Genomic DNA, 26,125 nt, shown 5'->3' with positions numbered 1-26,125 from the left:
AAAGCCCGAAGTGTGAAGTGCCCCAGGAGTGGTGACCCTGGGGTGCCTTAACTCACTGGGATTGGGAACCCCACTTGAGTTTATGGCACATTTGCACAAGCACTTCAAATTTTCTTTCTTCGCACACACCCTTATTCCGGGCCTTCTGGCCTTAGGATGGGGAATTTTTCAATTCCCGGTCGAAGGTCCGGGCAGTATTATACTGTGAAACCTTCACTATTTATTTAATTTCTTTGTCACTGTGTGTCCACTTATTCACGTGTGTCACGTCCTACTAGGATTTTGTCGGGATGCGGTTCCCTTACGGGTTCCTCTCTTGGCAGGTCTAGGGGGGGAGTGTGTGGCCATCAGGTTCCGCTCCCCCCTGAACCCCCCTGGCTCTCCTCTTTCGGGAGGAGAGCGTTGTTGGCTCCCCTCTTCCGGGAGGGGAGCACAGTCTTTGGCTCCCAGTGCCTTGCTCGGGTGAGAACTCGGGCAGGTGCTGGGGGTAAGATTGGGTCGCCTCTGGCTTCGGCTGGAGGTGGCTTTTTGTCCCTGTTCCTCGCTGTGGCCTTTTGGCTCGGAGGGACGGGGAATGGTTTGGGGGACCCTTCTCCTTTTGGAGAGGGTTTCAAGAAGACCAGCATCCTAGTGCACTTTTTTTGTGGCACTTGTCACTTTTTTAAGCGCACTCGGGTTTTGTACACGAATTCGGGCTAAAAAAAAAAAAAAGAAAAAAAAAAAAAAAAAAAATCTGTTCTTATCAGTTTAATATCTGATACGTCCCCTATCTGGGGACCATATATTAAATGGATTTTTAGAACAGGGAGATGGAAAAAGAGCTTGCTCTGTCCACTCCACGCATTGACCTGGTATTGCAGTATCTCCAGGACCGGTGCACCCCTTCTTTAATGCAGTTTCTAAAATCAGAAAGAATTGAATTCAATGTTTTTTGTTCATTTTGCTTGTTTGTCGGATTTTGGGATGGACTCTTTGGCTTTGCTTTTCTTCTCCTCATTGGATTTTTCATGTTCAAAGTTGCAGAAGCCAGATTACAAGCTCATTTTGGTTCAACTTCAGCAACTGTGCATTGCATTGCCATGTAATGTGATGCAATGCTATCTTTCTAGCTCTCCCTTTTTACTTCCTTTTGGATAAACAGACATATTAGGCAAGCATTTTGGAGTTTTCACCTAAATAACTACAGGTGGTGAGATAAGCTGCACAATATAATTGACCTTTCAGTATATTGTTGCACACACACCATCTATTTAGCAAATGCCCTTGTTATCAACAGCAGCCTTTTAAACTCACCTGAGCTAACAGGTATGTGCGCTGGTTACTCTGCTGCGCTTAAAATTTCTTTTTTGGTTTGCTACAATGCCTTTTCTGAAACGTTGTCTCCTTCTGCTGGAACACTGACTTCTTTCATTTAATGCCTGCAGACTATAAAAGAGAACCCAACCCAAAAAGTTTGGTTGATTAGTCTGTGGCATTCTGTTAAACTGTTGCTTATGGCGGTCTCTGTGAGCTTCTCAGCGACATTCAGCCAGCCAGGTATCCTGCCTGCAGTAGATGGAATGTGGCAATGGAACGCTGGCTGCGCGTGTCATAATAGGCTCTGAGCCTTTATATACCTGTGCACAGCAGCAGCCACCTTCAGTCTGCTGCTGGACAGCCAGCAGCAGCAGCAGCAGGAGAGGTATGTAATCAGGAGCCCTCCTGCTAAGGGTAGACAGCTGCTCGTTCCACCCCACCCCCCGCCTTAATTGGTTCTCCTCCCTTCCAACGGTGTTGAGGCGGGTGGGAACAGCAGGGGGTGAAGGTGCTGTGTTTAAAGAGGTGGAGTTATGCAGATCTAAAACGCGTGGATTGCAGCAGCAGCAAGCCGAAAAGTGCAGGCATGTAAGGGATCTAGAGGTTGACAACATGTCTTCTTAACGGGAGTCCAGGAGCTCATCTCCACAAATGGACTTTTCAGGATCCTTGGGTGGCTCCGTAGTTTGAAACCAATTCTGGTTATCGCTTCTCGGCCTTTTGGCTAAGATCAAGTGTAGTATCTGTTCTTATCAGTTTAATATCTGATACGTCCCCTATCTGGGGACCATATATTAAATGGATTTTTAGAACAGGGAGATGGAAAAAGAGCTTGCTCTGTCCACTCCACGCATTGACCTGGTATTGCAGTATCTCCAGGACCGGTGCACCCCTTCTTTAATGCAGTTTCTAAAATCAGAAAGAATTGAATTCAATGTTTTTTGTTCATTTTGCTTGTTTGTCGGATTTTGGGATGGACTCTTTGGCTTTGCTTTTCTTCTCCTCATTGGATTTTTCATGTTCAAAGTTGCAGAAGCCAGATTACAAGCTCATTTTGGTTCAACTTCAGCAACTGTGCATTGCATTGCCATGTAATGTGATGCAATGCTATCTTTCTAGCTCTCCCTTTTTACTTCCTTTTGGATAAACAGACATATTAGGCAAGCATTTTGGAGCTTTCACCTAAATAACTACAGGTGGTGAGATAAGCTGCACAATATAATTGACCTTTCAGTATATTGTTGCACACACACCATCTATTTAGCAAATGCCCTTGTTATCAACAGCAGCCTTTTAAACTCACCTGAGCTAACAGGTATGTGCGCTGGTTACTCTGCTGCGCTTAAAATTTCTTTTTTGGTTTGCTACAATGCCTTTTCTGAAACGTTGTCTCCTTCTGCTGGAACACTGACTTCTTTCATTTAATGCCTGCAGACTATAAAAGAGAACCCAACCCAAAAAGTTTGGTTGATTAAGGCCCCGTCACACTAAGCGATGCAGCAGCGATCCCGACAACGATACGACCTGTCAGGGATCGTTGCTGCATCGCTAATACATCGCTGGTGAGCTGTCAAACAGGCAGGCTCACCAGCGATCAGGGGAGCAACGATATCGTGGAAAGAATCGTTCCACGATGTCCTGCTCCCGTTACCAGCCTGCTGCAAGCAGGAGCAGGCTGGTAACTATGGTAAACATCGGGTTACTAAGTGCGCGTGTGCCCCTAGTAACCCGCTGTTTACCATGGATACCACTCTGCTACCGTGCGCTGGAGCCTCCGCTCACAGTAGCAGAGTGGTATCTATGGTAAACAGCGGGTTACTAAGTGCGCGCGTGCCCCTAGTAACCCGATGTTTACCATGGTTACCAGCCAGATCGTTGGTCCCGCTGGTCACACACAGCGATGTGTGCTGGCCAGCGGGAGGCCAACGACCAAAAAATGGTCCAGGACACTTTGCAACGATCAGCGACCTCACAGCAGGGGCCTGATCGTTGCAAAGTGTCACACATAGCGACATCGCTGGTGAGGTCGCTGGTGAGTCACCAAAACCGTGACACAGCAGCGATCTCGCTAGCGATATCGCTTAGTGTGACGGGGCCTTTAGTCTGTGGCATTCTGTTAAACTGTTGCTTATGGCGGTCTCTGTGAGCTTCTCAGCGACATTCAGCCAGCCAGGTATCCTGCCTGCAGTAGATGGAATGTGGCAATGGAACGCTGGCTGCGCGTGTCATAATAGGCTCTGAGCCTTTATATACCTGTGCACAGCAGCAGCCACCTTCAGTCTGCTGCTGGACAGCCAGCAGCAGCAGCAGCAGGAGAGGTATGTAATCAGGAGCCCTCCTGCTAAGGGTAGACAGCTGCTCGTTCCACCCCACCCCCCGCCTTAATTGGTTCTCCTCCCTTCCAACGGTGTTGAGGCGGGTGGGAACAGCAGGGGGTGAAGGTGCTGTGTTTAAAGAGGTGGAGTTATGCAGATCTAAAACGCGTGGATTGCAGCAGCAGCAAGCCGAAAAGTGCAGGCATGTAAGGGATCTAGAGGTTGACAACATGTCTTCTTAACGGGAGTCCAGGAGCTCATCTCCACAAATGGACTTTTCAGGATCCTTGGGTGGCTCCGTAGTTTGAAACCAATTCTGGTTATCGCTTCTCGGCCTTTTGGCTAAGATCAAGTGTAGTATCTGTTCTTATCAGTTTAATATCTGATACGTCCCCTATCTGGGGACCATATATTAAATGGATTTTTAGAACAGGGAGATGGAAAAAGAGCTTGCTCTGTCCACTCCACGCATTGACCTGGTATTGCAGTATCTCCAGGACCGGTGCACCCCTTCTTTAATGCAGTTTCTAAAATCAGAAAGAATTGAATTCAATGTTTTTTGTTCATTTTGCTTGTTTGTCGGATTTTGGGATGGACTCTTTGGCTTTGCTTTTCTTCTCCTCATTGGATTTTTCATGTTCAAAGTTGCAGAAGCCAGATTACAAGCTCATTTTGGTTCAACTTCAGCAACTGTGCATTGCATTGCCATGTAATGTGATGCAATGCTATCTTTCTAGCTCTCCCTTTTTACTTCCTTTTGGATAAACAGACATATTAGGCAAGCATTTTGGAGCTTTCACCTAAATAACTACAGGTGGTGAGATAAGCTGCACAATATAATTGACCTTTCAGTATATTGTTGCACACACACCATCTATTTAGCAAATGCCCTTGTTATCAACAGCAGCCTTTTAAACTCACCTGAGCTAACAGGTATGTGCGCTGGTTACTCTGCTGCGCTTAAAATTTCTTTTTTGGTTTGCTACAATGCCTTTTCTGAAACGTTGTCTCCTTCTGCTGGAACACTGACTTCTTTCATTTAATGCCTGCAGACTATAAAAGAGAACCCAACCCAAAAAGTTTGGTTGATTAGTCTGTGGCATTCTGTTAAACTGTTGCTTATGGCGGTCTCTGTGAGCTTCTCAGCGACATTCAGCCAGCCAGGTATCCTGCCTGCAGTAGATGGAATGTGGCAATGGAACGCTGGCTGCGCGTGTCATAATAGGCTCTGAGCCTTTATATACCTGTGCACAGCAGCAGCCACCTTCAGTCTGCTGCTGGACAGCCAGCAGCAGCAGCAGCAGGAGAGGTATGTAATCAGGAGCCCTCCTGCTAAGGGTAGACAGCTGCTCGTTCCACCCCACCCCCCGCCTTAATTGGTTCTCCTCCCTTCCAACGGTGTTGAGGCGGGTGGGAACAGCAGGGGGTGAAGGTGCTGTGTTTAAAGAGGTGGAGTTATGCAGATCTAAAACGCGTGGATTGCAGCAGCAGCAAGCCGAAAAGTGCAGGCATGTAAGGGATCTAGAGGTTGACAACATGTCTTCTTAACGGGAGTCCAGGAGCTCATCTCCACAAATGGACTTTTCAGGATCCTTGGGTGGCTCCGTAGTTTGAAACCAATTCTGGTTATCGCTTCTCGGCCTTTTGGCTAAGATCAAGTGTAGTATCTTTTGAAAAGGCGGTTTTGGATGTTGGCCGCCCTAGTAGATTGATACATTATGCACACTGGGGTTTAGGCGCTTGTTAGTACGCCAGGTGGCTAATATAGTCATCTGGTGGAAAGCATGGCCCCCCAGGATCGACGCCATTGGGCCGGGGAAGATCGAAAGCCCGAAGTGTGAAGTGCCCCAGGAGTGGTGACCCTGGGGTGCCTTAACTCACTGGGATTGGGAACCCCACTTGAGTTTATGGCACATTTGCACAAGCACTTCAAATTTTCTTTCTTCGCACACACCCTTATTCCGGGCCTTCTGGCCTTAGGATGGGGAATTTTTCAATTCCCGGTCGAAGGTCCGGGCAGTATTATACTGTGAAACCTTCACTATTTATTTAATTTCTTTGTCACTGTGTGTCCACTTATTCACGTGTGTCACGTCCTACTAGGATTTTGTCGGGATGCGGTTCCCTTACGGGTTCCTCTCTTGGCAGGTCTAGGGGGGGAGTGTGTGGCCATCAGCTTCCGCTCCCCCCTGAACCCCCCTGGCTCTCCTCTTTCGGGAGGAGAGCGTTGTTGGCTCCCCTCTTCCGGGAGGGGAGCACAGTCTTTGGCTCCCAGTGCCTTGCTCGGGTGAGAACTCGGGCAGGTGCTGGGGGTAAGATTGGGTCGCCTCTGGCTTCGGCTGGAGGTGGCTTTTTGTCCCTGTTCCTCGCTGTGGCCTTTTGGCTCGGAGGGACGGGGAATGGTTTGGGGGACCCTTCTCCTTTTGGAGAGGGTTTCAAGAAGACCAGCATCCTAGTGCACTTTTTTTGTGGCACTTGTCACTTTTTTAAGCGCACTCGGGTTTTGTACACGAATTCGGGCTAAAAAAAAAAAAAAGAAAAAAAAAAAAAAAAAAAATCTGTTCTTATCAGTTTAATATCTGATACGTCCCCTATCTGGGGACCATATATTAAATGGATTTTTAGAACAGGGAGATGGAAAAAGAGCTTGCTCTGTCCACTCCACGCATTGACCTGGTATTGCAGTATCTCCAGGACCGGTGCACCCCTTCTTTAATGCAGTTTCTAAAATCAGAAAGAATTGAATTCAATGTTTTTTGTTCATTTTGCTTGTTTGTCGGATTTTGGGATGGACTCTTTGGCTTTGCTTTTCTTCTCCTCATTGGATTTTTCATGTTCAAAGTTGCAGAAGCCAGATTACAAGCTCATTTTGGTTCAACTTCAGCAACTGTGCATTGCATTGCCATGTAATGTGATGCAATGCTATCTTTCTAGCTCTCCCTTTTTACTTCCTTTTGGATAAACAGACATATTAGGCAAGCATTTTGGAGTTTTCACCTAAATAACTACAGGTGGTGAGATAAGCTGCACAATATAATTGACCTTTCAGTATATTGTTGCACACACACCATCTATTTAGCAAATGCCCTTGTTATCAACAGCAGCCTTTTAAACTCACCTGAGCTAACAGGTATGTGCGCTGGTTACTCTGCTGCGCTTAAAATTTCTTTTTTGGTTTGCTACAATGCCTTTTCTGAAACGTTGTCTCCTTCTGCTGGAACACTGACTTCTTTCATTTAATGCCTGCAGACTATAAAAGAGAACCCAACCCAAAAAGTTTGGTTGATTAGTCTGTGGAATTCTGTTAAACTGTTGCTTATGGCGGTCTCTGTGAGCTTCTCAGCGACATTCAGCCAGCCAGGTATCCTGCCTGCAGTAGATGGAATGTGGCAATGGAACGCTGGCTGCGCGTGTCATAATAGGCTCTGAGCCTTTATATACCTGTGCACAGCAGCAGCCACCTTCAGTCTGCTGCTGGACAGCCAGCAGCAGCAGCAGCAGGAGAGGTATGTAATCAGGAGCCCTCCTGCTAAGGGTAGACAGCTGCTCGTTCCACCCCACCCCCCGCCTTAATTGGTTCTCCTCCCTTCCAACGGTGTTGAGGCGGGTGGGAACAGCAGGGGGTGAAGGTGCTGTGTTTAAAGAGGTGGAGTTATGCAGATCTAAAACGCGTGGATTGCAGCAGCAGCAAGCCGAAAAGTGCAGGCATGTAAGGGATCTAGAGGTTGACAACATGTCTTCTTAACGGGAGTCCAGGAGCTCATCTCCACAAATGGACTTTTCAGGATCCTTGGGTGGCTCCGTAGTTTGAAACCAATTCTGGTTATCGCTTCTCGGCCTTTTGGCTAAGATCAAGTGTAGTATCTGTTCTTATCAGTTTAATATCTGATACGTCCCCTATCTGGGGACCATATATTAAATGGATTTTTAGAACAGGGAGATGGAAAAAGAGCTTGCTCTGTCCACTCCACGCATTGACCTGGTATTGCAGTATCTCCAGGACCGGTGCACCCCTTCTTTAATGCAGTTTCTAAAATCAGAAAGAATTGAATTCAATGTTTTTTGTTCATTTTGCTTGTTTGTCGGATTTTGGGATGGACTCTTTGGCTTTGCTTTTCTTCTCCTCATTGGATTTTTCATGTTCAAAGTTGCAGAAGCCAGATTACAAGCTCATTTTGGTTCAACTTCAGCAACTGTGCATTGCATTGCCATGTAATGTGATGCAATGCTATCTTTCTAGCTCTCCCTTTTTACTTCCTTTTGGATAAACAGACATATTAGGCAAGCATTTTGGAGCTTTCACCTAAATAACTACAGGTGGTGAGATAAGCTGCACAATATAATTGACCTTTCAGTATATTGTTGCACACACACCATCTATTTAGCAAATGCCCTTGTTATCAACAGCAGCCTTTTAAACTCACCTGAGCTAACAGGTATGTGCGCTGGTTACTCTGCTGCGCTTAAAATTTCTTTTTTGGTTTGCTACAATGCCTTTTCTGAAACGTTGTCTCCTTCTGCTGGAACACTGACTTCTTTCATTTAATGCCTGCAGACTATAAAAGAGAACCCAACCCAAAAAGTTTGGTTGATTAAGGCCCCGTCACACTAAGCGATGCAGCAGCGATCCCGACAACGATACGACCTGTCAGGGATCGTTGCTGCATCGCTAATACATCGCTGGTGAGCTGTCAAACAGGCAGGCTCACCAGCGATCAGGGGAGCAACGATATCGTGGAAAGAATCGTTCCACGATGTCCTGCTCCCGTTACCAGCCTGCTGCAAGCAGGAGCAGGCTGGTAACTATGGTAAACATCGGGTTACTAAGTGCGCGTGTGCCCCTAGTAACCCGCTGTTTACCATGGATACCACTCTGCTACCGTGCGCTGGAGCCTCCGCTCACAGTAGCAGAGTGGTATCTATGGTAAACAGCGGGTTACTAAGTGCGCGCGTGCCCCTAGTAACCCGATGTTTACCATGGTTACCAGCCAGATCGTTGGTCCCGCTGGTCACACACAGCGATGTGTGCTGGCCAGCGGGAGGCCAACGACCAAAAAATGGTCCAGGACACTTTGCAACGATCAGCGACCTCACAGCAGGGGCCTGATCGTTGCAAAGTGTCACACATAGCGACATCGCTGGTGAGGTCGCTGGTGAGTCACCAAAACCGTGACACAGCAGCGATCTCGCTAGCGATATCGCTTAGTGTGACGGGGCCTTTAGTCTGTGGCATTCTGTTAAACTGTTGCTTATGGCGGTCTCTGTGAGCTTCTCAGCGACATTCAGCCAGCCAGGTATCCTGCCTGCAGTAGATGGAATGTGGCAATGGAACGCTGGCTGCGCGTGTCATAATAGGCTCTGAGCCTTTATATACCTGTGCACAGCAGCAGCCACCTTCAGTCTGCTGCTGGACAGCCAGCAGCAGCAGCAGCAGGAGAGGTATGTAATCAGGAGCCCTCCTGCTAAGGGTAGACAGCTGCTCGTTCCACCCCACCCCCCGCCTTAATTGGTTCTCCTCCCTTCCAACGGTGTTGAGGCGGGTGGGAACAGCAGGGGGTGAAGGTGCTGTGTTTAAAGAGGTGGAGTTATGCAGATCTAAAACGCGTGGATTGCAGCAGCAGCAAGCCGAAAAGTGCAGGCATGTAAGGGATCTAGAGGTTGACAACATGTCTTCTTAACGGGAGTCCAGGAGCTCATCTCCACAAATGGACTTTTCAGGATCCTTGGGTGGCTCCGTAGTTTGAAACCAATTCTGGTTATCGCTTCTCGGCCTTTTGGCTAAGATCAAGTGTAGTATCTGTTCTTATCAGTTTAATATCTGATACGTCCCCTATCTGGGGACCATATATTAAATGGATTTTTAGAACAGGGAGATGGAAAAAGAGCTTGCTCTGTCCACTCCACGCATTGACCTGGTATTGCAGTATCTCCAGGACCGGTGCACCCCTTCTTTAATGCAGTTTCTAAAATCAGAAAGAATTGAATTCAATGTTTTTTGTTCATTTTGCTTGTTTGTCGGATTTTGGGATGGACTCTTTGGCTTTGCTTTTCTTCTCCTCATTGGATTTTTCATGTTCAAAGTTGCAGAAGCCAGATTACAAGCTCATTTTGGTTCAACTTCAGCAACTGTGCATTGCATTGCCATGTAATGTGATGCAATGCTATCTTTCTAGCTCTCCCTTTTTACTTCCTTTTGGATAAACAGACATATTAGGCAAGCATTTTGGAGCTTTCACCTAAATAACTACAGGTGGTGAGATAAGCTGCACAATATAATTGACCTTTCAGTATATTGTTGCACACACACCATCTATTTAGCAAATGCCCTTGTTATCAACAGCAGCCTTTTAAACTCACCTGAGCTAACAGGTATGTGCGCTGGTTACTCTGCTGCGCTTAAAATTTCTTTTTTGGTTTGCTACAATGCCTTTTCTGAAACGTTGTCTCCTTCTGCTGGAACACTGACTTCTTTCATTTAATGCCTGCAGACTATAAAAGAGAACCCAACCCAAAAAGTTTGGTTGATTAGTCTGTGGCATTCTGTTAAACTGTTGCTTATGGCGGTCTCTGTGAGCTTCTCAGCGACATTCAGCCAGCCAGGTATCCTGCCTGCAGTAGATGGAATGTGGCAATGGAACGCTGGCTGCGCGTGTCATAATAGGCTCTGAGCCTTTATATACCTGTGCACAGCAGCAGCCACCTTCAGTCTGCTGCTGGACAGCCAGCAGCAGCAGCAGCAGGAGAGGTATGTAATCAGGAGCCCTCCTGCTAAGGGTAGACAGCTGCTCGTTCCACCCCACCCCCCGCCTTAATTGGTTCTCCTCCCTTCCAACGGTGTTGAGGCGGGTGGGAACAGCAGGGGGTGAAGGTGCTGTGTTTAAAGAGGTGGAGTTATGCAGATCTAAAACGCGTGGATTGCAGCAGCAGCAAGCCGAAAAGTGCAGGCATGTAAGGGATCTAGAGGTTGACAACATGTCTTCTTAACGGGAGTCCAGGAGCTCATCTCCACAAATGGACTTTTCAGGATCCTTGGGTGGCTCCGTAGTTTGAAACCAATTCTGGTTATCGCTTCTCGGCCTTTTGGCTAAGATCAAGTGTAGTATCTGTTCTTATCAGTTTAATATCTGATACGTCCCCTATCTGGGGACCATATATTAAATGGATTTTTAGAACAGGGAGATGGAAAAAGAGCTTGCTCTGTCCACTCCACGCATTGACCTGGTATTGCAGTATCTCCAGGACCGGTGCACCCCTTCTTTAATGCAGTTTCTAAAATCAGAAAGAATTGAATTCAATGTTTTTTGTTCATTTTGCTTGTTTGTCGGATTTTGGGATGGACTTTTTGGCTTTGCTTTTCTTCTCCTCATTGGATTTTTCATGTTCAAAGTTGCAGAAGCCAGATTACAAGCTCATTTTGGTTCAACTTCAGCAACTGTGCATTGCATTGCCATGTAATGTGATGCAATGCTATCTTTCTAGCTCTCCCTTTTTACTTCCTTTTGGATAAACAGACATATTAGGCAAGCATTTTGGAGCTTTCACCTAAATAACTACAGGTGGTGAGATAAGCTGCACAATATAATTGACCTTTCAGTATATTGTTGCACACACACCATCTATTTAGCAAATGCCCTTGTTATCAACAGCAGCCTTTTAAACTCACCTGAGCTAACAGGAATGTGCGCTGGTTACTCTGCTGCGCTTAAAATTTCTTTTTTGGTTTGCTACAATGCCTTTTCTGAAACGTTGTCTCCTTCTGCTGGAACACTGACTACTTTCATTTAATGCCTGCAGACTATAAAAGAGAACCCAACCCAAAAAGTTTGGTTGATTAGTCTGTGGCATTCTGTTAAACTGTTGCTTATGGCGGTCTCTGTGAGCTTCTCAGCGACATTCAGCCAGCCAGGTATCCTGCCTGCAGTAGATGGAATGTGGCAATGGAACGCTGGCTGCGCGTGTCATAATAGGCTCTGAGCCTTTATATACCTGTGCACAGCAGCAGCCACCTTCAGTCTGCTGCTGGACAGCCAGCAGCAGCAGCAGCAGGAGAGGTATGTAATCAGGAGCCCTCCTGCTAAGGGTAGACAGCTGCTCGTTCCACCCCACCCCCCGCCTTAATTGGTTCTCCTCCCTTCCAACGGTGTTGAGGCGGGTGGGAACAGCAGGGGGTGAAGGTGCTGTGTTTAAAGAGGTGGAGTTATGCAGATCTAAAACGCGTGGATTGCAGCAGCAGCAAGCCGAAAAGTGCAGGCATGTAAGGGATCTAGAGGTTGACAACATGTCTTCTTAACGGGAGTCCAGGAGCTCATCTCCACAAATGGACTTTTCAGGATCCTTGGGTGGCTCCGTAGTTTGAAACCAATTCTGGTTATCGCTTCTCGGCCTTTTGGCTAAGATCAAGTGTAGTATCTGTTCTTATCAGTTTAATATCTGATACGTCCCCTATCTGGGGACCATATATTAAATGGATTTTTAGAACAGGGAGATGGAAAAAGAGCTTGCTCTGTCCACTCCACGCATTGACCTGGTATTGCAGTATCTCCAGGACCGGTGCACCCCTTCTTTAATGCAGTTTCTAAAATCAGAAAGAATTGAATTCAATGTTTTTTGTTCATTTTGCTTGTTTGTCGGATTTTGGGATGGACTCTTTGGCTTTGCTTTTCTTCTCCTCATTGGATTTTTCATGTTCAAAGTTGCAGAAGCCAGATTACAAGCTCATTTTGGTTCAACTTCAGCAACTGTGCATTGCATTGCCATGTAATGTGATGCAATGCTATCTTTCTAGCTCTCCCTTTTTACTTCCTTTTGGATAAACAGACATATTAGGCAAGCATTTTGGAGCTTTCACCTAAATAACTACAGGTGGTGAGATAAGCTGCACAATATAATTGACCTTTCAGTATATTGTTGCACACACACCATCTATTTAGCAAATGCCCTTGTTATCAACAGCAGCCTTTTAAACTCACCTGAGCTAACAGGTATGTGCGCTGGTTACTCTGCTGCGCTTAAAATTTCTTTTTTGGTTTGCTACAATGCCTTTTCTGAAACGTTGTCTCCTTCTGCTGGAACACTGACTTCTTTCATTTAATGCCTGCAGACTATAAAAGAGAACCCAACCCAAAAAGTTTGGTTGATTAGTCTGTGGCATTCTGTTAAACTGTTGCTTATGGCGGTCTCTGTGAGCTTCTCAGCGACATTCAGCCAGCCAGGTATCCTGCCTGCAGTAGATGGAATGTGGCAATGGAACGCTGGCTGCGCGTGTCATAATAGGCTCTGAGCCTTTATATACCTGTGCACAGCAGCAGCCACCTTCAGTCTGCTGCTGGACAGCCAGCAGCAGCAGCAGCAGGAGAGGTATGTAATCAGGAGCCCTCCTGCTAAGGGTAGACAGCTGCTCGTTCCACCCCACCCCCCGCCTTAATTGGTTCTCCTCCCTTCCAACGGTGTTGAGGCGGGTGGGAACAGCAGGGGGTGAAGGTGCTGTGTTTAAAGAGGTGGAGTTATGCAGATCTAAAACGCGTGGATTGCAGCAGCAGCAAGCCGAAAAGTGCAGGCATGTAAGGGATCTAGAGGTTGACAACATGTCTTCTTAACGGGAGTCCAGGAGCTCATCTCCACAAATGGACTTTTCAGGATCCTTGGGTGGCTCCGTAGTTTGAAACCAATTCTGGTTATCGCTTCTCGGCCTTTTGGCTAAGATCAAGTGTAGTATCTGTTCTTATCAGTTTAATATCTGATACGTCCCCTATCTGGGGACCATATATTAAATGGATTTTTAGAACAGGGAGATGGAAAAAGAGCTTGCTCTGTCCACTCCACGCATTGACCTGGTATTGCAGTATCTCCAGGACCGGTGCACCCCTTCTTTAATGCAGTTTCTAAAATCAGAAAGAATTGAATTCAATGTTTTTTGTTCATTTTGCTTGTTTGTCGGATTTTGGGATGGACTCTTTGGCTTTGCTTTTCTTCTCCTCATTGGATTTTTCATGTTCAAAGTTGCAGAAGCCAGATTACAAGCTCATTTTGGTTCAACTTCAGCAACTGTGCATTGCATTGCCATGTAATGTGATGCAATGCTATCTTTCTAGCTCTCCCTTTTTACTTCCTTTTGGATAAACAGACATATTAGGCAAGCATTTTGGAGCTTTCACCTAAATAACTACAGGTGGTGAGATAAGCTGCACAATATAATTGACCTTTCAGTATATTGTTGCACACACACCATCTATTTAGCAAATGCCCTTGTTATCAACAGCAGCCTTTTAAACTCACCTGAGCTAACAGGTATGTGCGCTGGTTACTCTGCTGCGCTTAAAATTTCTTTTTTGGTTTGCTACAATGCCTTTTCTGAAACGTTGTCTCCTTCTGCTGTAACACTGACTTCTTTCATTTAATGCCTGCAGACTATAAAAGAGAACCCAACCCAAAAAGTTTGGTTGATTAGTCTGTGGCATTCTGTTAAACTGTTGCTTATGGCGGTCTCTGTGAGCTTCTCAGCGACATTCAGCCAGCCAGGTATCCTGCCTGCAGTAGATGGAATGTGGCAATGGAACGCTGGCTGCGCGTGTCATAATAGGCTCTGAGCCTTTATATACCTGTGCACAGCAGCAGCCACCTTCAGTCTGCTGCTGGACAGCCAGCAGCAGCAGCAGCAGGAGAGGTATGTAATCAGGAGCCCTCCTGCTAAGGGTAGACAGCTGCTCGTTCCACCCCACCCCCCGCCTTAATTGGTTCTCCTCCCTTCCAACGGTGTTGAGGCGGGTGGGAACAGCAGGGGGTGAAGGTGCTGTGTTTAAAGAGGTGGAGTTATGCAGATCTAAAACGCGTGGATTGCAGCAGCAGCAAGCCGAAAAGTGCAGGCATGTAAGGGATCTAGAGGTTGACAACATGTCTTCTTAACGGGAGTCCAGGAGCTCATCTCCACAAATGGACTTTTCAGGATCCTTGGGTGGCTCCGTAGTTTGAAACCAATTCTGGTTATCGCTTCTCGGCCTTTTGGCTAAGATCAAGTGTAGTATCTGTTCTTATCAGTTTAATATCTGATACGTCCCCTATCTGGGGACCATATATTAAATGGATTTTTAGAACAGGGAGATGGAAAAAGAGCTTGCTCTGTCCACTCCACGCATTGACCTGGTATTGCAGTATCTCCAGGACCGGTGCACCCCTTCTTTAATGCAGTTTCTAAAATCAGAAAGAATTGAATTCAATGTTTTTTGTTCATTTTGCTTGTTTGTCGGATTTTGGGATGGACTCTTTGGCTTTGCTTTTCTTCTCCTCATTGGATTTTTCATGTTCAAAGTTGCAGAAGCCAGATTACAAGCTCATTTTGGTTCAACTTCAGCAACTGTGCATTGCATTGCCATGTAATGTGATGCAATGCTATCTTTCTAGCTCTCCCTTTTTACTTCCTTTTGGATAAACAGACATATTAGGCAAGCATTTTGGGGCTTTCACCTAAATAACTACAGGTGGTGAGATAAGCTGCACAATATAATTGACCTTTCAGTATATTGTTGCACACACACCATCTATTTAGCAAATGCCCTTGTTATCAACAGCAGCCTTTTAAACTCACCTGAGCTAACAGGTATGTGCGCTGGTTACTCTGCTGCGCTTAAAATTTCTTTTTTGGTTTGCTACAATGCCTTTTCTGAAACGTTGTCTCCTTCTGCTGGAACACTGACTTCTTTCATTTAATGCCTGCAGACTATAAAAGAGAACCCAACCCAAAAAGTTTGGTTGATTAGTCTGTGGCATTCTGTTAAACTGTTGCTTATGGCGGTCTCTGTGAGCTTCTCAGCGACATTCAGCCAGCCAGGTATCCTGCCTGCAGTAGATGGAATGTGGCAATGGAACGCTGGCTGCGCGTGTCATAATAGGCTCTGAGCCTTTATATACCTGTGCACAGCAGCAGCCACCTTCAGTCTGCTGCTGGACAGCCAGCAGCAGCAGCAGCAGGAGAGGTATGTAATCAGGAGCCCTCCTGCTAAGGGTAGACAGCTGCTCGTTCCACCCCACCCCCCGCCTTAATTGGTTCTCCTCCCTTCCAATGGTGTTGAGGCGGGTGGGAACAGCAGGGGGTGAAGGTGCTGTGTTTAAAGAGGTGGAGTTATGCAGATCTAAAACGCGTGGATTGCAGCAGCAGCAAGCCGAAAAGTGCAGGCATGTAAGGGATCTAGAGGTTGACAACATGTCTTCTTAACGGGAGTCCAGGAGCTCATCTCCACAAATGGACTTTTCAGGATCCTTGGGTGGCTCCGTAGTTTGAAACCAGTTCTGGTTATCGCTTCTCGGCCTTTTGGCTAAGATCAAGTGTAGTATCTGTTCTTATCAGTTTAATATCTGATACGTCCCCTATCTGGGGACCATATATTAAATGGATTTTTAGAACAGGGAGATGGAAAAAGAGCTTGCTCTGTCCACTCCACGCATTGACCTGGTATTGCAGTATCTCCAGGACCGGTGCACCCCTTCTTTAATGCAGTTTCTAAAATCAGAAAGAATTGAATTCAATGTTTTTTGTTCATTTTGCTTGTTTGTCGGATTTTGGGATGGACTCTTTGGCTTTGCTTTTCTTCTCCTCATTGGATTTTTCATGTTCAAAGTTGCAGAAGCCAGATTACAAGCTCATTTTGGTTCAACTTCAGCAACTGTGCATTGCATTGCCATGTAATGTGATGCAATGCTATCTTTCTAGCTCTCCCTTTTTACTTCCTTTTGGATAAACAGACATATTAGGCAAGCATTTTGGAGCTTTCACCTAAATAACTACAGGTGGTGAGATAAGCTGCACAATATAATTGACCTTTCAGTATATTGTTGCACACACACCATCTATTTAGCAAATGCCCTTGTTATCAAAAGCAGCCTTTTAAACTCACCTGAGCTAACAGGTATGTGCGCTGGTTACTCTGCTGCGCTTAAAATTTCTTTTTTGGTTTGCTACAATGCCTTTTCTGAAACGTTGTCTCCTTCTGCTGGAACACTGACTTCTTTCATTTAATGCCTGCAGACTATAAAAGAGAACCCAACCCAAAAAGTTTGGTTGATTAGTCTGTGGCATTCTGTTAAACTGTTGCTTATGGCGGTCTCTGTGAGCTTCTCAGCGACATTCAGCCAGCCAGGTATCCTGCCTGCAGTAGATGGAATGTGGCAATGGAACGCTGGCTGCGCGTGTCATAATAGGCTCTGAGCCTTTATATACCTGTGCACAGCAGCAGCCACCTTCAGTCTGCTGCTTTACAGCCAGCAGCAGCAGCAGCAGGAGAGGTATGTAATCAGGAGCCCTCCTGCTAAGGGTAGACAGCTGCTCGTTCCACCCCACCCCCCGCCTTAATTGGTTCTCCTCCCTTCCAACGGTGTTGAGGCGGGTGGGAACAGCAGGGGGTGAAGGTGCTGTGTTTAAAGAGGTGGAGTTATGCAGATCTAAAACGCGTGAATTGCAGCAGCAGCAAGCCGAAAAGTGCAGGCATGTAAGGGATCTAGAGGTTGACAACATGTCTTCTTAACGGGAGTCCAGGAGCTCATCTCCACAAATGGACTTTTCAGGATCCTTGGGTGGCTCCGTAGTTTGAAACCAATTCTGGTTATCGCTTCTCGGCCTTTTGGCTAAGATCAAGTGTAGTATCTGTTCTTATCAGTTTAATATCTGATACGTCCCCTAACTGGGGACCATATATTAAATGGATTTTTAGAACAGGGAGATGGAAAAAGAGCTTGCTCTGTCCACTCCACGCATTGACCTGGTATTGCAGTATCTCCAGGACCGGTGCACCCCTTCTTTAATGCAGTTTCTAAAATCAGAAAGAATTGAATTCAATGTTTTTTGTTCATTTTGCTTGTTTGTCGGATTTTGGGATGGACTCTTTGGCTTTGCTTTTCTTCTCCTCATTGGATTTTTCATGTTCAAAGTTGCAGAAGCCAGATTACAAGCTCATTTTGGTTCAACTTCAGCAACTGTGCATTGCATTGCCATGTAATGTGATGCAATGCTATCTTTCTAGCTCTCCCTTTTTACTTCCTTTTGGATAAACAGACATATTAGGCAAGCATTTTGGAGCTTTCACCTAAATAACTACAGGTGGTGAGATAAGCTGCACAATATAATTGACCTTTCAGTATATTGTTGCACACACACCATCTATTTAGCAAATGCCCTTGTTATCAACAGCAGCCTTTTAAACTCACCTGAGCTAACAGGTATGTGCGCTGGTTACTCTGCTGCGCTTAAAATTTCTTTTTTGGTTTGCTACAATGCCTTTTCTGAAACGTTGTCTCCTTCTGCTGGAACACTGACTTCTTTCATTTAATGCCTGCAGACTATAAAAGAGAACCCAACCCAAAAAGTTTGGTTGATTAGTCTGTGGCATTCTGTTAAACTGTTGCTTATGGCGGTCTCTGTGAGCTTCTCAGCGACATTCAGCCAGCCAGGTATCCTGCCTGCAGTAGATGGAATGTGGCAATGGAACGCTGGCTGCGCGTGTCATAATAGGCTCTGAGCCTTTATATACCTGTGCACAGCAGCAGCCACCCTCAGTCTGCTGCTGGACAGCCAGCAGCAGCAGCAGCAGCAGGAGAGGTATGTAATCAGGAGCCCTCCTGCTAAGGGTAGACAGCTGCTCGTTCCACCCCACCCCCCGCCTTAATTGGTTCTCCTCCCTTCCAACGGTGTTGAGGCGGGTGGGAACAGCAGGGGGTGAAGGTGCTGTGTTTAAAGAGGTGGAGTTATGCAGATCTAAAACGCGTGGATTGCAGCAGCAGCAAGCCGAAAAGTGCAGACATGTAAGGGATCTAGAGGTTGACAACATGTCTTCTTAACGGGAGTCCAGGAGCTCATCTCCACAAATGGACTTTTCAGGATCCTTGGGTGGCTCCGTAGTTTGAAACCAATTCTGGTTATCGCTTCTCGGCCTTTTGGCTAAGATCAAGTGTAGTATCTGTTCTTATCAGTTTAATATCTGATACGTCCCCTATCTGGGGACCATATATTAAATGGATTTTTAGAACAGGGAGATGGAAAAAGAGCTTGCTCTGTCCACTCCACGCATTGACCTGGTATTGCAGTATCTCCAGGACCGGTGCACCCCTTCTTTAATGCAGTTTCTAAAATCAGAAAGAATTGAATTCAATGTTTTTTGTTCATTTTGCTTGTTTGTCGGATTTTGGGATGGACTCTTTGGCTTTGCTTTTCTTCTCCTCATTGGATTTTTCATGTTCAAAGTTGCAGAAGCCAGATTACAAGCTCATTTTGGTTCAACTTCAGCAACTGTGCATTGCATTGCCATGTAATGTGATGCAATGCTATCTTTCTAGCTCTCCCTTTTTACTTCCTTTTGGATAAACAGACATATTAGGCAAGCATTTTGGAGCTTTCACCTAAATAACTACAGGTGGTGAGATAAGCTGCACAATATAATTGACCTTTCAGTATGTTGTTGCACACACACCATCTACTTAGCAAATGCCCTTGTTATCAACAGCAGCCTTTTAAACTCACCTGAGCTAACAGGTATGTGCGCTGGTTACTCTGCTGCGCTTAAAATTTCTTTTTTGGTTTGCTACAATGCCTTTTCTGAAACGTTGTCTCCTTCTGCTGGAACACTGACTTCTTTCATTTAATGCCTGCAGACTATAAAAGAGAACCCAACCCAAAAAGTTTGGTTGATTAGTCTGTGGCATTCTGTTAAACTGTTGCTTATGGCGGTCTCTGTGAGCTTCTCAGCGACATTCAGCCAGCCAGGTATCCTGCCTGCAGTAGATGGAATGTGGCAATGGAACGCTGGCTGCGCGTGTCATAATAGGCTCTGAGCCTTTATATACCTGTGCACAGCAGCAGCCACCTTCAGTCTGCTGCTGGACAGCCAGCAGCAGCAGCAGCAGGAGAGGTATGTAATCAGGAGCCCTCCTGCTAAGGGTAGACAGCTGCTCGTTCCACCCCACCCCCCGCCTTAATTGGTTCTCCTCCCTTCCAACGGTGTTGAGGCGGGTGGGAACAGCAGGGGGTGAAGGTGCTGTGTTTAAAGAGGTGGAGTTATGCAGATCTAAAACGCGTGGATTGCAGCAGCAGCAAGCCGAAAAGTGCAGGCATGTAAGGGATCTAGAGGTTGACAACATGTCTTCTTAACGGGAGTCCAGGAGCTCATCTCCACAAATGGACTTTTCAGGATCCTTGGGTGGCTCCGTAGTTTGAAACCAATTCTGGTTATCGCTTCTCGGCCTTTTGGCTAAGATCAAGTGTAGTATCTGTTCTTATCAGTTTAATATCTGATACGTCCCCTATCTGGGGACCATATATTAAATGGATTTTAGAACAGGGAGATGGAAAAAGAGCTTGCTCTGTCCACTCCACGCATTGACCTGGTATTGCAGTATCTCCAGGACCGGTGCACCCCTTCTTTAATGCAGTTTCTAAAATCAGAAAGAATTGAATTCAATGTTTTTTGTTCATTTTGCTTGTTTGTCGGATTTTGGGATGGACTCTTTGGCTTTGCTTTTCTTCTCCTCATTGGATTTTTCATGTTCAAAGTTGCAGAAGCCAGATTACAAGCTCATTTTGGTTCAACTTCAGCAACTGTGCATTGCATTGCCATGTAATGTGATGCAATGCTATCTTTCTAGCTCTCCCTTTTTACTTCCTTTTGGATAAACAGACATATTAGGCAAGCATTTTGGAGCTTTCACCTAAATAACTACAGGTGGTGAGATAAGCTGCACAATATAATTGACCTTTCAGTATATTGTTGCACACACACCATCTATTTAGCAAATGCCCTTGTTATCAACAGCAGCCTTTTAAACTCACCTGAGCTAACAGGTATGTGCGCTGGTTACTCTGCTGCGCTTAAAATTTCTTTTTTGGTTTGCTACAATGCCTTTTCTGAAACGTTGTCTCCTTCTGCTGGAACACTGACTTCTTTCATTTAATGCCTGCAGACTATAAAAGAGAACCCAACCCAAAAAGTTTGGTTGATTAGTCTGTGGCATTCTGTTAAACTGTTGCTTATGGCGGTCTCTGTGAGCTTCTCAGCGACATTCAGCCAGCCAGGTATCCTGCCTGCAGTAGATGGAATGTGGCAATGGAACGCTGGCTGCGCGTGTCATAATAGGCTCTGAGCCTTTATATACCTGTGCACAGCAGCAGCCACCTTCAGTCTGCTGCTGGACAGCCAGCAGCAGCAGCAGCAGGAGAGGTATGTAATCAGGAGCCCTCCTGCTAAGGGTAGACAGCTGCTCGTTCCACCCCACCCCCCGCCTTAATTGGTTCTCCTCCCTTCCAACGGTGTTGAGGCGGGTGGGAACAGCAGGGGGTGAAGGTGCTGTGTTTAAAGAGGTGGAGTTATGCAGATCTAAAACGCGTGGATTGCAGCAGCAGCAAGCCGAAAAGTGCAGGCATGTAAGGGATCCAGAGGTTGACAACATGTCTTCTTAACGGGAGTCCAGGAGCTCATCTCCACAAATGGACTTTTCAGGATCCTTGGGTGGCTCCGTAGTTTGAAACCAATTCTGGTTATCGCTTCTCGGCCTTTTGGCTAAGATCAAGTGTAGTATCTGTTCTTATCAGTTTAATATCTGATACGTCCCCTATCTGGGGACCATATATTAAATGGATTTTTAGAACAGGGAGATGGAAAAAGAGCTTGCTCTGTCCACTCCACGCATTGACCTGGTATTGCAGTATCTCCAGGACCGGTGCACCCCTTCTTTAATGCAGTTTCTAAAATCAGAAAGAATTGAATTCAATGTTTTTTGTTCATTTTGCTTGTTTGTCGGATTTTGGGATGGACTCTTTGGCTTTGCTTTTCTTCTCCTCATTGGATTTTTCATGTTCAAAGTTGCAGAAGCCAGATTACAAGCTCATTTTGGTTCAACTTCAGCAACTGTGCATTGCATTGCCATGTAATGTGATGCAATGCTATCTTTCTAGCTCTCCCTTTTTACTTCCTTTTGGATAAACAGACATATTAGGCAAGCATTTTGGAGCTTTCACCTAAATAACTACAGGTGGTGAGATAAGCTGCACAATATAATTGACCTTTCAGTATATTGTTGCACACACACCATCTATTTAGCAAATGCCCTTGTTATCAACAGCAGCCTTTTAAACTCACCTGAGCTAACAGGTATGTGCGCTGGTTACTCTGCTGCGCTTAAAATTTCTTTTTTGGTTTGCTACAATGCCTTTTCTGAAACGTTGTCTCCTTCTGCTGGAACACTGACTTCTTTCATTTAATGCCTGCAGACTATAAAAGAGAACCCAACCCAAAAAGTTTGGTTGATTAGTCTGTGGCATTCTGTTAAACTGTTGCTTATGGCGGTCTCTGTGAGCTTCTCAGCGACATTCAGCCAGCCAGGTATCCTGCCTGCAGTAGATGGAATGTGGCAATGGAACGCTGGCTGCGCGTGTCATAATAGGCTCTGAGCCTTTATATACCTGTGCACAGCAGCAGCCACCATCAGTCTGCTGCTGGACAGCCAGCAGCAGCAGCAGCAGGAGAGGTATGTAATCAGGAGCCCTCCTGCTAAGGGTAGACAGCTGCTCGTTCCACCCCACCCCCCGCCTTAATTGGTTCTCCTCCCTTCCAACGGTGTTGAGGCGGGTGGGAACAGCAGGGGGTGAAGGTGCTGTGTTTAAAGAGGTGGAGTTATGCAGATCTAAAACGCGTGGATTGCAGCAGCAGCAAGCCGAAAAGTGCAGGCATGTAAGGGATCTAGAGGTTGACAACATGTCTTCTTAACGGGAGTCCAGGAGCTCATCTCCACAAATGGACTTTTCAGGATCCTTGGGTGGCTCCGTAGTTTGAAACCAATTCTGGTTATCGCTTCTCGGCCTTTTGGCTAAGATCAAGTGTAGTATCTGTTCTTATCAGTTTAATATCTGATACGTCCCCTATCTGGGGACCATATATTAAATGGATTTTTAGAACAGGGAGATGGAAAAAGAGCTTGCTCTGTCCACTCCACGCATTGACCTGGTATTGCAGTATCTCCAGGACCGGTGCACCCCTTCTTTAATGCAGTTTCTAAAATCAGAAAGAATTGAATTCAATGTTTTTTGTTCATTTTGCTTGTTTGTCGGATTTTGGGATGGACTCTTTGGCTTTGCTTTTCTTCTCCTCATTGGATTTTTCATGTTCAAAGTTGCAGAAGCCAGATTACAAGCTCATTTTGGTTCAACTTCAGCAACTGTGCATTGCATTGCCATGTAATGTGATGCAATGCTATCTTTCTAGCTCTCCCTTTTTACTTCCTTTTGGATAAACAGACATATTAGGCAAGCATTTTGGAGCTTTCACCTAAATAACTACAGGTGGTGAGATAAGCTGCACAATATAATTGACCTTTCAGTATATTGTTGCACACACACCATCTATTTAGCAAATGCCCTTGTTATCAACAGCAGCCTTTTAAACTCACCTGAGCTAACAGGTATGTGCGCTGGTTACTCTGCTGCGCTTAAAATTTCTTTTTTGGTTTGCTACAATGCCTTTTCTGAAACGTTGTCTCCTTCTGCTGGAACACTGACTTCTTTCATTTAATGCCTGCAGACTATAAAAGAGAACCCAACCCAAAAAGTTTGGTTGATTAGTCTGTGGCATTCTGTTAAACTGTTGCTTATGGCGGTCTCTGTGAGCTTCTCAGCGACATTCAGCCAGCCAGGTATCCTGCCTGCAGTAGATGGAATGTGGCAATGGAACGCTGGCTGCGCGTGTCATAATAGGCTCTGAGCCTTTATATACCTGTGCACAGCAGCAGCCACCTTCAGTCTGCTGCTGGACAGCCAGCAGCAGCAGCAGCAGGAGAGGTATGTAATCAGGAGCCCTCCTGCTAAGGGTAGACAGCTGCTCGTTCCACCCCACCCCCCGCCTTAATTGGTTCTCCTCCCTTCCAACGGTGTTGAGGCGGGTGGGAACAGCAGGGGGTGAAGGTGCTGTGTTTAAAGAGGTGGAGTTATGCAGATCTAAAACGCGTGGATTGCAGCAGCAGCAAGCCGAAAAGTGCAGGCATGTAAGGGATCTAGAGGTTGACAACATGTCTTCTTAACGGGAGTCCAGGAGCTCATCTCCACAAATGGACTTTTCAGGATCCTTGGGTGGCTCCGTAGTTTGAAACCAATTCTGGTTATCGCTTCTCGGCCTTTTGGCTAAGATCAAGTGTAGTATCTGTTCTTATCAGTTTAATATCTGATACGTCCCCTATCTGGGGACCATATATTAAATGGATTTTTAGAACAGGGAGATGGAAAAAGAGCTTGCTCTGTCCACTCCACGCATTGACCTGGTATTGCAGTATCTCCAGGACCGGTGCACCCCTTCTTTAATGCAGTTTCTAAAATCAGAAAGAATTGAATTCAATGTTTTTTGTTCATTTTGCTTGTTTGTCGGATTTTGGGATGGACTCTTTGGCTTTGCTTTTCTTCTCCTCATTGGATTTTTCATGTTCAAAGTTGCAGAAGCCAGATTACAAGCTCATTTTGGTTCAACTTCAGCAACTGTGCATTGCATTGCCATGTAATGTGATGCAATGCTATCTTTCTAGCTCTCCCTTTTTACTTCCTTTTGGATAAACAGACATATTAGGCAAGCATTTTGGAGCTTTCACCTAAATAACTACAGGTGGTGAGATAAGCTGCACAATATAATTGACCTTTCAGTATATTGTTGCACACACACCATCTATTTAGCAAATGCCCTTGTTATCAACAGCAGCCTTTTAAACTCACCTGAGCTAACAGGTATGTGCGCTGGTTACTCTGCTGCGCTTAAAATTTCTTTTTTGGTTTGCTACAATGCCTTTTCTGAAACGTTGTCTCCTTCTGCTGGAACACTGACTTCTTTCATTTAATGCCTGCAGACTATAAAAGAGAACCCAACCCAAAAAGTTTGGTTGATTAGTCTGTGGCATTCTGTTAAACTGTTGCTTATGGCGGTCTCTGTGAGCTTCTCAGCGACATTCAGCCAGCCAGGTATCCTGCCTGCAGTAGATGGAATGTGGCAATGGAACGCTGGCTGCGCGTGTCATAATAGGCTCTGAGCCTTTATATACCTGTGCACAGCAGCAGCCACCTTCAGTCTGCTGATGGACAGCCAGCAGCAGCAGCAGCAGGAGAGGTATGTAATCAGGAGCCCTCCTGCTAAGGGTAGACAGCTGCTCGTTCCACCCCACCCCCCGCCTTAATTGGTTCTCCTCCCTTCCAACGGTGTTGAGGCGGGTGGGAACAGCAGGGGGTGAAGGTGCTGTGTTTAAAGAGGTGGAGTTATGCAGATCTAAAACGCGTGGATTGCAGCAGCAGCAAGCCGAAAAGTGCAGGCATGTAAGGGATCTAGAGGTTGACAACATGTCTTCTTAACGGGAGTCCAGGAGCTCATCTCCACAAATGGACTTTTCAGGATCCTTGGGTGGCTCCGTAGTTTGAAACCAATTCTGGTTATCGCTTCTCGGCCTTTTGGCTAAGATCAAGTGTAGTATCTGTTCTTATCAGTTTAATATCTGATATGTCCCCTATCTGGGGACCATATATTAAATGGATTTTTAGAACAGGGAGATGGAAAAAGAGCTTGCTCTGTCCACTCCACGCATTGACCTGGTATTGCAGTATCTCCAGGACCGGTGCACCCCTTCTTTAATGCAGTTTCTAAAATCAGAAAGAATTGAATTCAATGTTTTTTGTTCATTTTGCTTGTTTGTCGGATTTTGGGATGGACTCTTTGGCTTTGCTTTTCTTCTCCTCATTGGATTTTTCATGTTCAAAGTTGCAGAAGCCAGATTACAAGCTCATTTTGGTTCAACTTCAGCAACTGTGCATTGCATTGCCATGTAATGTGATGCAATGCTATCTTTCTAGCTCTCCCTTTTTACTTCCTTTTGGATAAACAGACATATTAGGCAAGCATTTTGGAGCTTTCACCTAAATAACTACAAGTGGTGAGATAAGCTGCACAATATAATTGACCTTTCAGTATATTGTTGCACACACACCATCTATTTAGCAAATGCCCTTGTTATCAACAGCAGCCTTTTAAACTCACCTGAGCTAACAGGTATGTGCGCTGGTTACTCTGCTGCGCTTAAAATTTCTTTTTTGGTTTGCTACAATGCCTTTTCTGAAACGTTGTCTCCTTCTGCTGGAACACTGACTTCTTTCATTTAATGCCTGCAGACTATAAAAGAGAACCCAACCCAAAAAGTTTGGCTGATTAGTCTGTGGCATTCTGTTAAACTGTTGCTTATGGCGGTCTCTGTGAGCTTCTCAGCGACATTCAGCCAGCCAGGTATCCTGCCTGCAGTAGATGGAATGTGGCAATGGAACGCTGGCTGCGCGTGTCATAATAGGCTCTGAGCCTTTATATACCTGTGCACAGCAGCAGCCACCTTCAGTCTGCTGCTGGACAGCCAGCAGCAGCAGCAGCAGGAGAGGTATGTAATCAGGAGCCCTCCTGCTAAGGGTAGACAGCTGCTCGTTCCACCCCACCCCCCGCCTTAATTGGTTCTCCTCCCTTCCAACGGTGTTG

The 26,125-nt window shown here is 45.8% G+C and overlaps 16 non-coding genes and 3 pseudogenes across 16 annotated transcripts; all 19 read left to right on the top strand.

The window, feature by feature from the left end:
* The first annotated feature begins 655 nt into the window (after nucleotides 1–655).
* Nucleotides 656–885, top strand: LOC141234611 (U2 spliceosomal RNA; annotated as a pseudogene).
* A 1,115-nt stretch (nucleotides 886–2,000) lies between these two features.
* LOC141234186 (U2 spliceosomal RNA) lies at nucleotides 2,001–2,191 on the top strand. Its single transcript, XR_012300170.1, has one exon. It is a non-coding gene; the product is annotated as a U2 spliceosomal RNA (small nuclear RNA).
* A 1,742-nt stretch (nucleotides 2,192–3,933) lies between these two features.
* On the top strand, nucleotides 3,934–4,124 carry LOC141234185 (U2 spliceosomal RNA). Its single transcript, XR_012300169.1, has one exon. It is a non-coding gene; the product is annotated as a U2 spliceosomal RNA (small nuclear RNA).
* Nucleotides 4,125–5,239: 1,115 nt separating this feature from the next.
* On the top strand, nucleotides 5,240–5,331 carry LOC141234639 (U2 spliceosomal RNA; annotated as a pseudogene).
* Nucleotides 5,332–6,091: 760 nt separating this feature from the next.
* LOC141234609 (U2 spliceosomal RNA) lies at nucleotides 6,092–6,321 on the top strand (annotated as a pseudogene).
* Nucleotides 6,322–7,436: 1,115 nt separating this feature from the next.
* Nucleotides 7,437–7,627, top strand: LOC141234184 (U2 spliceosomal RNA). The gene has a single exon (XR_012300168.1). It is a non-coding gene; the product is annotated as a U2 spliceosomal RNA (small nuclear RNA).
* A 1,742-nt stretch (nucleotides 7,628–9,369) lies between these two features.
* On the top strand, nucleotides 9,370–9,560 carry LOC141234183 (U2 spliceosomal RNA). The gene has a single exon (XR_012300167.1). It is a non-coding gene; the product is annotated as a U2 spliceosomal RNA (small nuclear RNA).
* A 1,115-nt stretch (nucleotides 9,561–10,675) lies between these two features.
* LOC141234181 (U2 spliceosomal RNA) lies at nucleotides 10,676–10,866 on the top strand. Its single transcript, XR_012300165.1, has one exon. It is a non-coding gene; the product is annotated as a U2 spliceosomal RNA (small nuclear RNA).
* Nucleotides 10,867–11,981: 1,115 nt separating this feature from the next.
* LOC141234180 (U2 spliceosomal RNA) lies at nucleotides 11,982–12,172 on the top strand. Its single transcript, XR_012300164.1, has one exon. It is a non-coding gene; the product is annotated as a U2 spliceosomal RNA (small nuclear RNA).
* Nucleotides 12,173–13,287: 1,115 nt separating this feature from the next.
* LOC141234179 (U2 spliceosomal RNA) lies at nucleotides 13,288–13,478 on the top strand. The gene has a single exon (XR_012300163.1). It is a non-coding gene; the product is annotated as a U2 spliceosomal RNA (small nuclear RNA).
* A 1,115-nt stretch (nucleotides 13,479–14,593) lies between these two features.
* On the top strand, nucleotides 14,594–14,784 carry LOC141234178 (U2 spliceosomal RNA). The gene has a single exon (XR_012300162.1). It is a non-coding gene; the product is annotated as a U2 spliceosomal RNA (small nuclear RNA).
* A 1,115-nt stretch (nucleotides 14,785–15,899) lies between these two features.
* LOC141234176 (U2 spliceosomal RNA) lies at nucleotides 15,900–16,090 on the top strand. Its single transcript, XR_012300161.1, has one exon. It is a non-coding gene; the product is annotated as a U2 spliceosomal RNA (small nuclear RNA).
* A 1,115-nt stretch (nucleotides 16,091–17,205) lies between these two features.
* On the top strand, nucleotides 17,206–17,396 carry LOC141234429 (U2 spliceosomal RNA). The gene has a single exon (XR_012300408.1). It is a non-coding gene; the product is annotated as a U2 spliceosomal RNA (small nuclear RNA).
* A 1,118-nt stretch (nucleotides 17,397–18,514) lies between these two features.
* Nucleotides 18,515–18,705, top strand: LOC141234175 (U2 spliceosomal RNA). The gene has a single exon (XR_012300160.1). It is a non-coding gene; the product is annotated as a U2 spliceosomal RNA (small nuclear RNA).
* Nucleotides 18,706–19,820: 1,115 nt separating this feature from the next.
* LOC141234497 (U2 spliceosomal RNA) lies at nucleotides 19,821–20,010 on the top strand. Its single transcript, XR_012300475.1, has one exon. It is a non-coding gene; the product is annotated as a U2 spliceosomal RNA (small nuclear RNA).
* Nucleotides 20,011–21,125: 1,115 nt separating this feature from the next.
* LOC141234174 (U2 spliceosomal RNA) lies at nucleotides 21,126–21,316 on the top strand. The gene has a single exon (XR_012300159.1). It is a non-coding gene; the product is annotated as a U2 spliceosomal RNA (small nuclear RNA).
* Nucleotides 21,317–22,431: 1,115 nt separating this feature from the next.
* On the top strand, nucleotides 22,432–22,622 carry LOC141234173 (U2 spliceosomal RNA). Its single transcript, XR_012300158.1, has one exon. It is a non-coding gene; the product is annotated as a U2 spliceosomal RNA (small nuclear RNA).
* A 1,115-nt stretch (nucleotides 22,623–23,737) lies between these two features.
* LOC141234172 (U2 spliceosomal RNA) lies at nucleotides 23,738–23,928 on the top strand. The gene has a single exon (XR_012300157.1). It is a non-coding gene; the product is annotated as a U2 spliceosomal RNA (small nuclear RNA).
* Nucleotides 23,929–25,043: 1,115 nt separating this feature from the next.
* On the top strand, nucleotides 25,044–25,234 carry LOC141234205 (U2 spliceosomal RNA). The gene has a single exon (XR_012300188.1). It is a non-coding gene; the product is annotated as a U2 spliceosomal RNA (small nuclear RNA).
* The last annotated feature ends 891 nt before the right edge of the window (nucleotides 25,235–26,125 follow it).

The sequence above is a fragment of the Phyllobates terribilis genome, unplaced genomic scaffold (assembly GCF_046119375.1).
Source record: "Phyllobates terribilis strain yellow unplaced genomic scaffold, ASM4611937v1 Scaffold_636__1_contigs__length_917067, whole genome shotgun sequence".
Lineage (NCBI taxonomy): Eukaryota > Metazoa > Chordata > Amphibia > Anura > Dendrobatidae > Phyllobates > Phyllobates terribilis.
Note: the sequence above shows the minus strand (reverse complement) of the source record. Positions and strands in the feature narration are given on the sequence as shown.